The sequence below is a fragment of the Gorilla gorilla genome, chromosome 3 (assembly GCF_029281585.2).
Source record: "Gorilla gorilla gorilla isolate KB3781 chromosome 3, NHGRI_mGorGor1-v2.1_pri, whole genome shotgun sequence".
Taxonomy (NCBI): domain Eukaryota; kingdom Metazoa; phylum Chordata; class Mammalia; order Primates; family Hominidae; genus Gorilla; species Gorilla gorilla.
The window spans coordinates 102,579,254-102,591,292 of NC_073227.2; the positions used below are offsets into that span (position 1 = coordinate 102,579,254).

Here is a 12,039-nt window from a genome sequence, read left to right on the forward strand (position 1 = left end):
TGTATAAATTAGGTACAATAAGAAATTAACAACAATAATAATAAAATAGAGCAATTATAACAATATTCTGTAACAAAAGTTATGTAAATGTCATCTTTCTTTCTCTCTCTCACAAAAACATCTCATTGCATTTTACTCACCTATTTTTGGACTGCGGTTGACCATGAGTAACAGAAACCACAGAAAGTGAAGCCACAAATAAGAGACTACTGTATGTACATATGAACTTCCCTTATGGTAGCGTGTGATGTGATAGATAAATGATAGCACATCATGCACACTTTTCTCCACCTGGCTTTTGTCAATTAATGATATATCCTGAACATCAGATATTCAAGTTGTTTTTAAAATTATAGATGCTTTCTGAATATTACTCATAGTATTAATAACATACTAAGCATAAATTTAAAATATCTCTTTTTCACATGCAGTATCAATTTACTTCAAATTACATGTGTAACTTTCAGATAGATGGTACAATTAGCAACTCTTTTTCAGCGGACTCCACCAAATTTTTAAATAAAAATGTTTTCTAGGTGGAGATTATGTGTATAAATCAATATCATCATTAAAAACATTTGTAGCATATTGTATTCATGATATGATGTGAAGGATTTACACTGAAAGGGTTCATATGTTAAATTTTCTGCCTCTGAAATTATCTTTTCTACCTGTTTCTGAGTTTCCTCATTCTCATATATATTCAATTTAGCATTTGACCATGTCTGTTGCCTGTTAACCATTTAGAGACAGTATTCACAAAGACTAAAGTCTAGGCACCAAGCAACTATTTTTGTTGCATATTCCTGCATTTTCTGGACTGTTGGGCAGTAAAGGATGGAGGCACTTTCCAAGGGGATTCTAGCCCCTACTGTGGGACTCTGAGAAGGCAGAAAGGTCTAGATGGTTGAGTGGTCATGCTAAGGTTCATTTTAACATACTGTGGTTCACTTTAACATTCATTCCTCCCTCCCCAACTCATCCTGAATATTTGGTATTTGGAGTTTACAAATTTTTAATTCTAATGTATAGAAAACCAAGATGTACCAAAATTAAATATGTCTACCTAAAATATAGGCATACTAAAATTCAATGAACATAGTATTTTCTGTGTTTGTTTTTGTTTTACGAGCAGAGTCCCACACTTTCGCCTGGGCAGGAGTGCAATGGCGCAATCTTGGCTCACTGCAACCTCCACTTCCTGGGTTCAAGCGATTCTTCTGCCTCAGCCTCCCGAGTAGCTGGGATTGCAGGTGCCCGCCACCACACCTGGCTAATTTTTTGTATTTTTAGTAGAAACGGGGTTTCACTATGTTGGCCAGGCTGGTCTTGAACTCCTGACCTCGTGATGCACCCGCCTCAGCCTCCCAAAGTTCTGGGATTACAGGTATGAGCCACCGCATCCGGCTGAACATAACATTTTCTATTTAGTCAGAATCTTGATTCAGTCTTGGAATGTGAGTGACTTCAAATATAGATATATATATAGGCCGGGCGTGGTGGCTCACACCTGTAATCCCAGCACTTTGGGAGGCCATGGGAGGCAGATCACTTGAGGCCAGGAGTTCGAGACCAGCCTGGCCAACATAGTGAAACCCTGTCTCTACTAAAAATACAAAAATTATCTAGGCATGGTGGCACATGCCTGTAATTCCAGCTACTCAGGAGGCTGAGGTAGGAGAATTGCTTGAACCCGGGAGGCAGGGGTTGCAGTGAGCCAAGATCGCACCACTGCACTCCAGCCTGGGCGACAGAGTGAGACTCCATCTTAAAAAATAAAATATATATATATACCAAATTATTAGTTTTCTCTTTGATTTATTTTTATTGATGCAATTTTAAATACATATTTAAATTCTACAGACTTCACTTAACATAATTTACTTCAATTTTTCAAATATATGAGAGGTCTTCTAATTATTATGCTTCTTTGTTTTTGGTTTTTTTATTGTTGTTTGAGACAGGGTCTCACTCTGTCGCCCAGGCTGGAGTACAGTGGCGTGATCATGGCTCGCTGCAGTCTCAACCTCCTGGCTCAATCAATCCTCCCACCTTAGCCCCCCAGGTAGCTGGAAATACAGTGTGGTGTGCACCACCATGCCCAGCTAATTTTTTTGTATTTTTTGTAGAAATGGGGTCTTGCTATGTTGCCCAGGCCAATCTTCAACTCCTGGGCTCAAGAAATCCTCCCACCTCAGCCTCCCAAAGTGCTGAGATTATAGGCATGAGCCACTGCACCCATCCAATTATTCTGATTATAAAAAGTTATCTATATAGTTCTTAATACCACTAATGAAAGCTTGAAAAATGAGGTTAAATTCTCTGTGTGGGTACTTCTTTAATATTATCATGTTTTCTTTTCAAAGCTATGTTTGCCATACTGTCTTTATTGATGGAATCACTTATGTATGTGCTACAGACAATGCTTTGGATTCTGTGACACCATCTGCATTTCTTAAAAACGTAAGTAATTTTACTGTACTGTAAGGACTTTTTGAGTTACTGAAATTGTGAGGTCTCTGCTTTATAGTTTATTAGTAGTAGTGTGCTAACCAAAAGCAGCTCACTCACCTGCTATATGTAAAGCAGAGCCATTCATGACCTTCAGAGATTTATTACCTGCATCCCTCATCTGGCTCGTGTTTCCATACTTCGCCTGGCCCTAAAGTAAGGCCTGCAAAGATCATCCACTCAGATTTATTAGAACCTCTCCTTATATTTATTTTGTTTTAAAATTAAGAAAGAAATTAAGCTACTCTAGTGTTTAATATACTTTTTCAATGGCACATGTACTTAATTTACAAAGTATGTATGTGAGGAGGTAAGTGATCAAAAATTTTTTAGATCGGTAGTCTAAAGACACTTGTGTTAAAGTATATATATCAATTAGAAGAGTTAATCAAAAAATGTTTTTTAAATCAAGACATACCATCTCTAGGGAAAGTTTTAACTGACAATAGCCAGCATGTCTAAACTATGATAAACAGAGTACTTTCATGTATGTATTTATGTAGATACATAAGATTTTTATAAATATCTTAAAAGGTGATTAACCTTCTCACTAGATATCACCTGCTGCTCATAGCATCCTGAGTGTGATGTCTGAGCAGAAGGAGAGTTCATGAAACGCAGTCTTTGAGACAGACTAGAGCCAAACCGTTATTCTGGTAATTTAATGGTTCAAATAGTATGACTGTTTCTTATTTTAAAAAGTAAATGATACTAATCTTCAAATTACTTATAAATATATAATTCAGGATAAATATTTTAGTAAAAAATATTAATGCAAAAATTAGTCAGCTATACTATAGTTACCAATGCAGTAGTTATTTGCCAGTCACATTCATGAATCATGCATATATTTTCTGTTTAATGTATCTGCTTGCTTTAACCCAATTCAAAGTAATATAGAGTTAAGGGCTATAAGGCCTAAATATTAAAATTAACGCCACAATTATGCCTAGAAAATTGCCAGAGTCCAGATGTTAAACACTGTAAGTCATTTTAGCTTAATGTACTGTAATTTTTTTTCTTTTCTGTGCATTATGACAAAACATCCCAACTCTGTAACCTTTCCAAAACTAGGTAACACAACATTACTAACCATGTCATTTTTACCACTGCTTCGGAGAAATTCATTAAGTACTTCTATTAAGACATTTATTTAGCATTGTTTCATTATTGTTGAATGGATTTTGAGGGTATGGGTAAGAGAGGAAAATGAAAGCACTATTTTAAAAATACCATAAAATCCCATCTTTCCTTGTCTGCCAGAGGTAAACATCTGTTCTTCCCCTCAAGTCCTCAGATATATCAAGGAATAGCACCTGCAATCATACTATATGAGGTTCTAATCTGTACAACAGCAGCGTGTAAGACTGGGACAAACACGGTGTTTATGAATATGCCATCTTTAAATGGAAAGGATGCCCTGCCACCAAAAAGCCAAAAATGATGTGTTTTCTTTTATTTTTCAGGATTCTGCTAGACTTTGCTTCAAATGAATGTTTGTTCTATAATTCTCTAGTTAAAATGATCTATATAGGTTAAATAGTTCCATTAATTTCTCCAGATTAGTGATACTTTTACAAGAAATCCTTTGATGTCACAAGAACATTTTTCTCCTTCAAATGCATTTGCTGCAGATTTTCAACAAATGTTAGGAAAGTAAATGGTATGTAACCTCAAACTGTATTCCTAAGTATTACCAGTTTTTATTTTATTATTATATTTTAAGTTCTAGGGTACATGTGCACAACGTGCAGTTAGTTACATATGTATACATGTGCCATGTTGGTGTGCTGCACCCACTAACTCGTCATTTACATTAGGTATATCTCCTAATGCTACCCCTCCCCCTTCCCCCCACCCCACAACAGGCCCCTGTGTGTGATGTCCCCCTTGCTGTGTCCAAGTGTTCTCATTGTTCAGTTCCCACCTATGAGTGAGAACATGCGATGTTTGGTTTTTTGTCCTTGCGATAGTTTGCTGAGAATGATGGTTTCCAGCTTCATCCATGTCCCTGCAAAGGACATGAACTCATCATTTTTATGGCTGCATAGTATTCCATGGTGTATATGTGCCACATTTTCTTAATCTAGTCTATCATTGTTGGACATTTGGGTTGGTTCCAGATCTTTGCTATTGTGAACAGTGCCGCAATAAACATACGTGTGCATGTGTCTTTATAGCAGCATGATTTATAATCCTTTGGGTATATACCCAGTAATGGGATGGCTGGGTCAAATGGTATTTCTAGTTCTAGATCCCTGAGGAATCGGCACACTGACTCCCACAATGGTTGAACCACTTTACAGTCCCACCAACAGTGTAAAAGTGTTCTTACTTCTCCACATCCTCTCCAGCACCTGTTGTCTCCTCGCTTTTTAATGATCGCCATTCTAACTGGTGTGAGATGGTATCTCATTTGGTTTTGATTTGCATTTCTCTGATGGCCAGTGATGATGAGCATTTTTTCATCTGTCTGTTGGCTGCATAGATGTCTTCTTTGAGAAGTGTCTGTTCATATCCTTTGCCCACTTGTTGATGGGGTTGTTTGTTTTTTTCTTGTAAACTTGTTTGAGTTCATTGTAGATTCTGCATATTAGCCCTTTGTCAGATGAGTAGATAGCAAAAATTTTCTCCCATTCTATAGGTTGCCTGTTCACTCTGATGGTAGTTTCTTTTGCTGTGCAGAAGCTCTTTAGTTTAATTAGATCCCATTCGTCAATTTTGGCCTTTGTTGCCATTGCTTTTGGTGTTCTAGACATGAAGTCCTTGCCCATGCCTATGTCCTGAATGGCATTGCCTAGGTTTTCTTCTACGGTTTTTATGGTTTTAGGTCTAACATTTAAGTCTTTAATCCATCTTGAATTAATTTTTGTATAAGGTGTAAGGAAGGGATCCAGTTTCAGCTTTCTAAATATGGCTAGCCAGTTTTCCCAGCACCATTTGTTAAATAGGAAGTCCTTTCCTCATTTCTTGTTTTTGTCAGGTTTGTCAAAGATCAGATAGTTGTAGATGTCTGGTATTATTTCTGAGGGCTCTGTTCTATCCCATTGGTCTATATCTCTGTTTTGGTACCGGTACCATGCTGTTTTGGTTACTGTAGCCTTGTAGTATAGTTTGAAGTCAGGTAGCATGATGCCTCCAGCTTTGTTCTTTTGGCTTCGGATTGACTTGGCGATGCGGGCTCTTTTTTGGTTCCATATGAACTTTAAAGTAGTTTTTTCCAATTCTGTGAAGAAAGTCATTGGTAGCTTGATGGGGATGGCATTGAATCTATAAATTACCTTGGGCAGTATAGCCATTTTCACGACATTGATTCTTCCTACCCATGAGCATGGAATGTTCTTCCATTTGTTTGTATCCTCTTTTATTTCATTGAACAGTGGTTTGCAGTTCTCCTCGAAGAGGTCCTTCACATCCCTTGTAAGTTGGATTCCTAGGTATTTTATTCTCTTTGAAGCAATTGTGAATGGGAGTTCACTCATGATTTGGCTCTCTGTTTCTCTGTTATTGATGTATAAAAATGGTTGTGATTTTTGCACATTGATTTTTTATCCTGAGTCTTTGCTGAAGTTGCTTATCAGCTTAAGGAGATTTGGGGATGAGACGATGGGGTTTTCTAGATATACAATCATGTCATCTGCAAACAGGGGCAATTTGACTTCCTCTTTTCCTAATTGAATACCCTTTATTTCTTTCTCCTGCCTGATTGCCCTGGCCAGAACTTCCAACACTATGTTGAATAGGAGTGGTGAGAGAGGGCATCCCTGTTTTGTGCCAGTTTTCAAAGGGAATGCTTCCAGTTTTTGCCCATTCAGTAAGATATTGGCTGTGGGTTTGTCATAGATAGCTCTTATTATTTTGAGATACGTCCCATCAATACCTAATTTATTGAGAGTTTTTAGCATGAAGGGCTGCTGAATTTTGTCAAAGGCCTTTTCTGCATCTATTGAGATAATCATGTGGCTTTTGTCTTTGGTTCTGTTTATATGCTGGATTACGTTTATTGATTTGTGTATGTTGAACCAGCCTTGCATCCCAGGGATGAAGCCCACTTGATCATGGTGGATAAGCTTTTTGATGTACTGCTGGATTCGGTTTGCCAGTATTTTATTGAGGATTTTTGCATCAATGTTCATCAGGGATATTGGTCTAAAATTCTCTTTTTTTGTTGGTCTCTGCCAGGCTTTGGTATCAGGATGATGCTGGCCTCATAAAATGTGTTAGGGAGGATTCCCTCTTTTTCTATTGATTGGAATAGTTTCAGAGGAATGGTACCAACTCCTCCTTGTACCCCTGGTAGAATTTGGCTGTTAATCCGTCTGGTCCTGAACTTTTTTTGTTTGGTAAGCCATTAATTATTGCCTCAATTTCAGAACCTGTTATTGGTCTATTCAGAGATTTAACTTCTTCCTGGTTTAGTCTTGGGAGAGTGTATGTGTCAAGGAATTTGTCCATTTCTTCTAGTTTTCTAGTTTATTTGCATAGAGGTGTTTATAGTATTCTCTGATGGTAGTTTGTATTTCTGTGGGATCGGTGGTGATACCCCCTTTATCATTTTTTATTTCATCTATTTGATTCTTCTCTCTTTTCTTCTTTATTAGTCTTGCCAGCGGTCTATCTATTTTGTTGATCCTTTCAAAAAACCAGCTCCTGGATTCATTGATTTTTTGAAGGGTTTTTTGTTTCTCTATCTCCTTCAGTTCTGCTCCGATATGATCTTAGTTATTTCTTGCCTTCTGCTAGCTTTTGAATGTGTTTGCTCTTGATTCTGTAGTTCTTTTAATTGTGATGTTAAGGTGTCAATTTTAGATCTTTCCTGCTTTCTCTTGTGGGCATTTAGTGCTATAAATTTCCCTCTACACACTGCTTTAAATGTGTCCCAGAGATTCTGGTATGTTGTGTCTTTGTTCTCATTGGTTTCAAAGAACATCTTTATTTCTGCATTCATTTCATTATGTACCCAGTAGTCATTCAGGAGCAGGTTGTTCAGTTTCCATGTAGTTGAGCGGTTTTGAGTGAGTTTCTTAGTGCTGAGTTCTAGTTTGATTGCACTGTGGTCTGAGAGATAGTTTGTTGTAATTTCTGTTCTTTTACATTTGCTGGGGAGCGCTTTACTTCCAACTATGTGGTCGATTTTGTAATAAGTGTGGTGTGGTGCTGAGAAGAATGTATATTCTGTTGATTTGGGGTGGAGAGTTTCTGTAGATGTCTATTAGGTCCACTTGGTGCACAGCTGATTTCAATTCCTGGATATCCTTGTTAACTTTCTGTCTCATTGATCTGTCTAATGTTGACAGTGGGGTGTTCAAGTCTCCCATTATTATTATGTGGGAGTCTAAGTCTCTTTGTAGGTCCCTAAGGACTTGCTTTATGAATCTGGGTGCTCCTGTATTGGGTGCATGCATATATATTTAAGATAGTTAGCTCTTCTTGTTGAATTGATCCCTTTACCATTATGTAATGGCCTTCTTTGTCTCTTTTGATCTTTGTTGGTTTAAAGTCTGTTTTATCAGAGAGTAGGATTGCAACCCCTGCCTTTTTTTGTTTTCCATTTGCTTGGTAGATCTTCCTCCATCCCTTTATTTTGAGCCTATGTGTGTCTCTGCACATGAGATGGGTTTCCTGAATACAGCACACTGATGGGTCTTGACTCTTTATCCAATTTGCCAGTCTGTGTCTTTTAATTGGAGCATTTAGCCCATTTACATTTAAGGTTAATATTGTTATGTGTGAATTTGATCCTGTCATTATGATGTTAGCTGGTTATTTTGCTCATTAGTTGATGCAGTTTCTTCCTAGCATCAATGGTCTTTACAATTTGGCATGTTTTTGCAGTGACTGGCACCAGTTGTTCCTTTCCATGTTTAGTGCTTCCTTCAGGAGCTCTTGTAGGGCAGGCCTGGTGGTGACAAAATCTCTCAGCATTTGCTTGTCTGTAAAGGATTTTATTTCTCCTTCACTTATGAAGCTTAGTTTGGCTGGATATGAAATTCTGGGTTGAAAATGCTTTTCTTTAAGAATGTTGAATATTGGCCCCCACTCTCTTCTGGCTTGTAGAGTTTCTGCCGAGAGATCCGCTGTTAGTCTGATGGGCTTCCCTTTGTGGGTAATCCGATGTTTCTCTCTGGCTGCCCTTAACATTTTTTCCTTCATTTCAACTTTGGTGAATCTGACAATTATGTGTCTTGGAGTTGCTCTTCTCGAGGAGTATCTTTGTGGCGTTCTCTGTATTTTCTGAATTTGAATGTTGGCCTGCCTTGCTAGGTTGGGGAAGTTCTCCTGGATAATATCCTGCAGAGTGTTTTCCAATTTGGTTCCATTCTCCCCATCACTTTCAGGTACACCAATCAGACGTAGATTTAGTCTTTTCACATAGTCCCATATTTCTTGAAGGCTTTGTTCATTTCTTTTTATTCTTTTTTTCTCTAAACTTCTCTTCTTGCTTCATTTCATTCATTTGATCTTCCATCACTGATACCCTTTCCTTCCAGTTGATCAAATCAGCTACTGAAGCTTGTGCATTTGTCACGTAGTTCTTGTGCCATGGTTTTCAGCTCCATCAGGTCCTTTAAGGACTTCTCTGCATTGGTTATTCTAGTTAGCCATTCGTCTAATCTTTTTTCAAGGTTTTTAACTTCTTTGCGTTGGGTTTGAACTTCCTCCTTTAGCTCGGAGAAGTTTGATCGTCTGAAGCCTTCTTCTCTCAACTCGTCAAAATCATTCTCCGTCCAGCTTTGTTCCGTTGCTGGTGAGGAGCTGCGTTCCTTTGGAGGGGGAGAGGCGCTCTGAATTTTAGAATTTTCAGTTTTTCTGCTCTGTTTTTTCCCCATCTTTGTGGTTTTATCTACCTTTGGTCTTTGATGATGGTGACGTATAGATAGGGTTTTGGCATGGATGTCCTTTCTGTTTCTTAGTTTTCCTTCTAACAGTCAGGACCCTCAGCTGCAGGTCTGTTGGAGTTTGCTAGAGGTCCACTCCAGACACTGTTTGCCTGGGTATCAGCAGCGGAGGCTGCAGAACAGTGAATATTGGTGAGCAGCAAATGTTGCTGTCTGATCGTTCCTCTGGAGGTTTCCTCTCAGAGGGGTACCCGGCCATGTGAGGTGTCAGTCTGCCACTACTGGGGGGTGCCTCCCAGTTAGGCTACTTGGGGGTCAGGGACCCACTTGAGGAGGCAGTCTGTCCATTCTCAGATCTCAAGTTGCATGCTGGGAGAACCACCACTGTCTCCCAAGCTGTCAGACAGAGACATTTAAGTCTGCAGAGGTTACTGCTGTCTTTTTGTTTGTCTATGCCCTGCCCCCAGAGGTGGAGCCTACGGAGGCAGGCAGGCCTCCTTGAGCTGTGGTGGGCTCCACCCAGTTCGAGCTTCCTGGCCGCTTTGTTTACCTTCTCAAGCCTCAGCAATGGCGGGCGCCCCTCCCCCAGCCTCGCTGCCGCCTTGCAGTTTGATCTCAGACTGCTGATCTAGCAATGAGCGAGGCTCTGTGGGCATAGGACCCTCTGAGCCAGGCGCGGGGTTATAATCTCCTGGTGCGCCATTTGCTAAGACTGTCGGAAAAGCGCAGTATTAGGGTGGGAGTGACCCGATTTTCCAGGTGCCGTCTGTCACCCCTTTCCTTGGCTGGGAAAGGAAATTCCCTGACCTCTTGCACTTCCGGGGTGAGGCGATGCCTCGCCCTGCTTTGGTTCACACTCGGTGCACTGCACCCACTGTCCTGCACCAACTGTCTGACAATCCCCAGTGAGATGAACCTGGTACCTCAGTTGGAAATGCAGAAATCACCCGTCTTCTGCATTGCTCACACTGGAAGCTGTAGACTGGAGCTGTTACTATTCGGCCATCTTGGAACCCATCGTATTACCAGTTTTACAAAGCTGACAAATCAGTTAGCAATTATGAGTTAAGAGCTGTAAAGATGAATAAGAAACTATCTCTACAAAATGATAAGGAATGATATCCATGATATATTGATAAGCTAATAAAGCAACATAAAGGTTGAGAATTTTTGGCCAGTCAAGGTAGCTCACGCCTGTAATCTCAGCACTTTAGGAGGCCAAGGCAGGCAGATCACTTGATGTCAGGAGTTCAAGACCAGCCTGGCCAACACAGCAAAACCCCATCTCTACTAAAAATACAAAAAAAAAAAAAAACTAGCCAAGCATCATGGCACATGCCTGTAATCCCAGCTACTCAGGAGGCTGAGGCAGGAGAATCTCTTGAACCCAGAAAGCAGAGGTTGTGGTGAGCCAAGATTGCACCACTGTACTCCAGCCTGGGCAACAGAGAGAGACTCCATCTCAAAAAAGAAAAAAAAAAAAAAAAAGGAAAGAATTTATGGTACACTATTATTTATTTAATATTCTTATATGCAACTATTTAAGAAAGAAGGAATAAGAACAAATATATTTTTTGTTTACTTACAGTTTTTTTTACAGGCAGGGAAAGGCAAACCAAAATCATTAAGTGGTTACCTATGTGAGGATGAGGGGGCAAAGAAATGACAAGAGTAGAAAGTGGATCTCTCTTTCTTGCTGATGTTTTCTTAGGGAAAAGAGAAAAAAGGAACTAGGTCCTTCTGTATGAAGCTCATTTGGCAAATTTGACTGCAAAACCATGTAGATGTTTTACACAATTATAAAATATCACTTAATTCTTTTTTTTTTTTTTTTTTTGAGACAGAGTCTCGCTGTCGCCCAGGCTGGAGTGCAGTGGCGCGATCTCGGCTCACTGCAGGCTCTGTCCCCCGGGGTTCACGCCATTCTCCTGCCTCAGCCTCCCGAGTAGCTGGGACTACAAGCGCCTGCCACCTCGCCCGGCTTAAAATATCACTTAATTCTAAAACTTTAAAGTAATCCCTACTAAGTGAAATAAGACAGTCACAAAAGAACAAATAGTGCCTGATTCCACCTATATGTGGTACATAGAGTAGCCAAATTCACAGAGACAGAAAATAGAAGGGTGGTTGCCAGGGGATCAGGGGAGGGGAAAACAAGCAGTTCGTGTTTAATGTCTACAAGTTTCAGTTTGGGAAGATGAAAAAAGTTCTGGAGATGGATGGTGGTGATAGTTACACAAAATGTGAATGTACTCAATGCCACTGTACTATATACTTAAAAATTGTCAGTTGGAAGGATTTCTAGGATCATTGAAAAAAGAAAAAAATAGGAAAAATGGTAAAATTTTTATGTATATTTTGTCATTATAGAATTTTATTCTAATTTTTAGGATAATCTCTAAAACTCTAAAACAACATGAAAAAAACAAAAAACCTGTGTATTGAGTTAGTGGCTTAAAAGACAGCAAAAATTTATTTCAAGTGGCGCTAAAACACAGTAATTTGATTATATATTCCTAGTGGGATTATACCCTAATTAAAAAAACTGAAGAACTAAAAGTAAATCTCAAGGTATTTATTTTTAAGAGTCACATTATTGCTAACAATATTGGTATTGCTATTCTAAAATTGGTTTTTATAGATATAGATATATTACTTTGTATAATTGTTAATGTTGTTAAGACTCAAG

The 12,039-nt window shown here is 39.0% G+C and overlaps 1 long non-coding RNA gene across 2 annotated transcripts in view; it reads left to right on the forward strand.

Moving 5' to 3' along the window:
• The window catches only part of LOC129533118 (uncharacterized), a 65,107-nt gene that overhangs the window by 8,339 nt on the left and 44,729 nt on the right, over positions 1 to 12,039 (forward strand). For both annotated transcript variants that reach the window (XR_008679157.2, XR_010133403.1), the window contains exon 2: positions 2,367 to 2,463. This is a non-coding gene — a long non-coding RNA (uncharacterized lncRNA). The remainder of the gene's footprint in view (positions 1 to 2,366; positions 2,464 to 12,039) is intronic.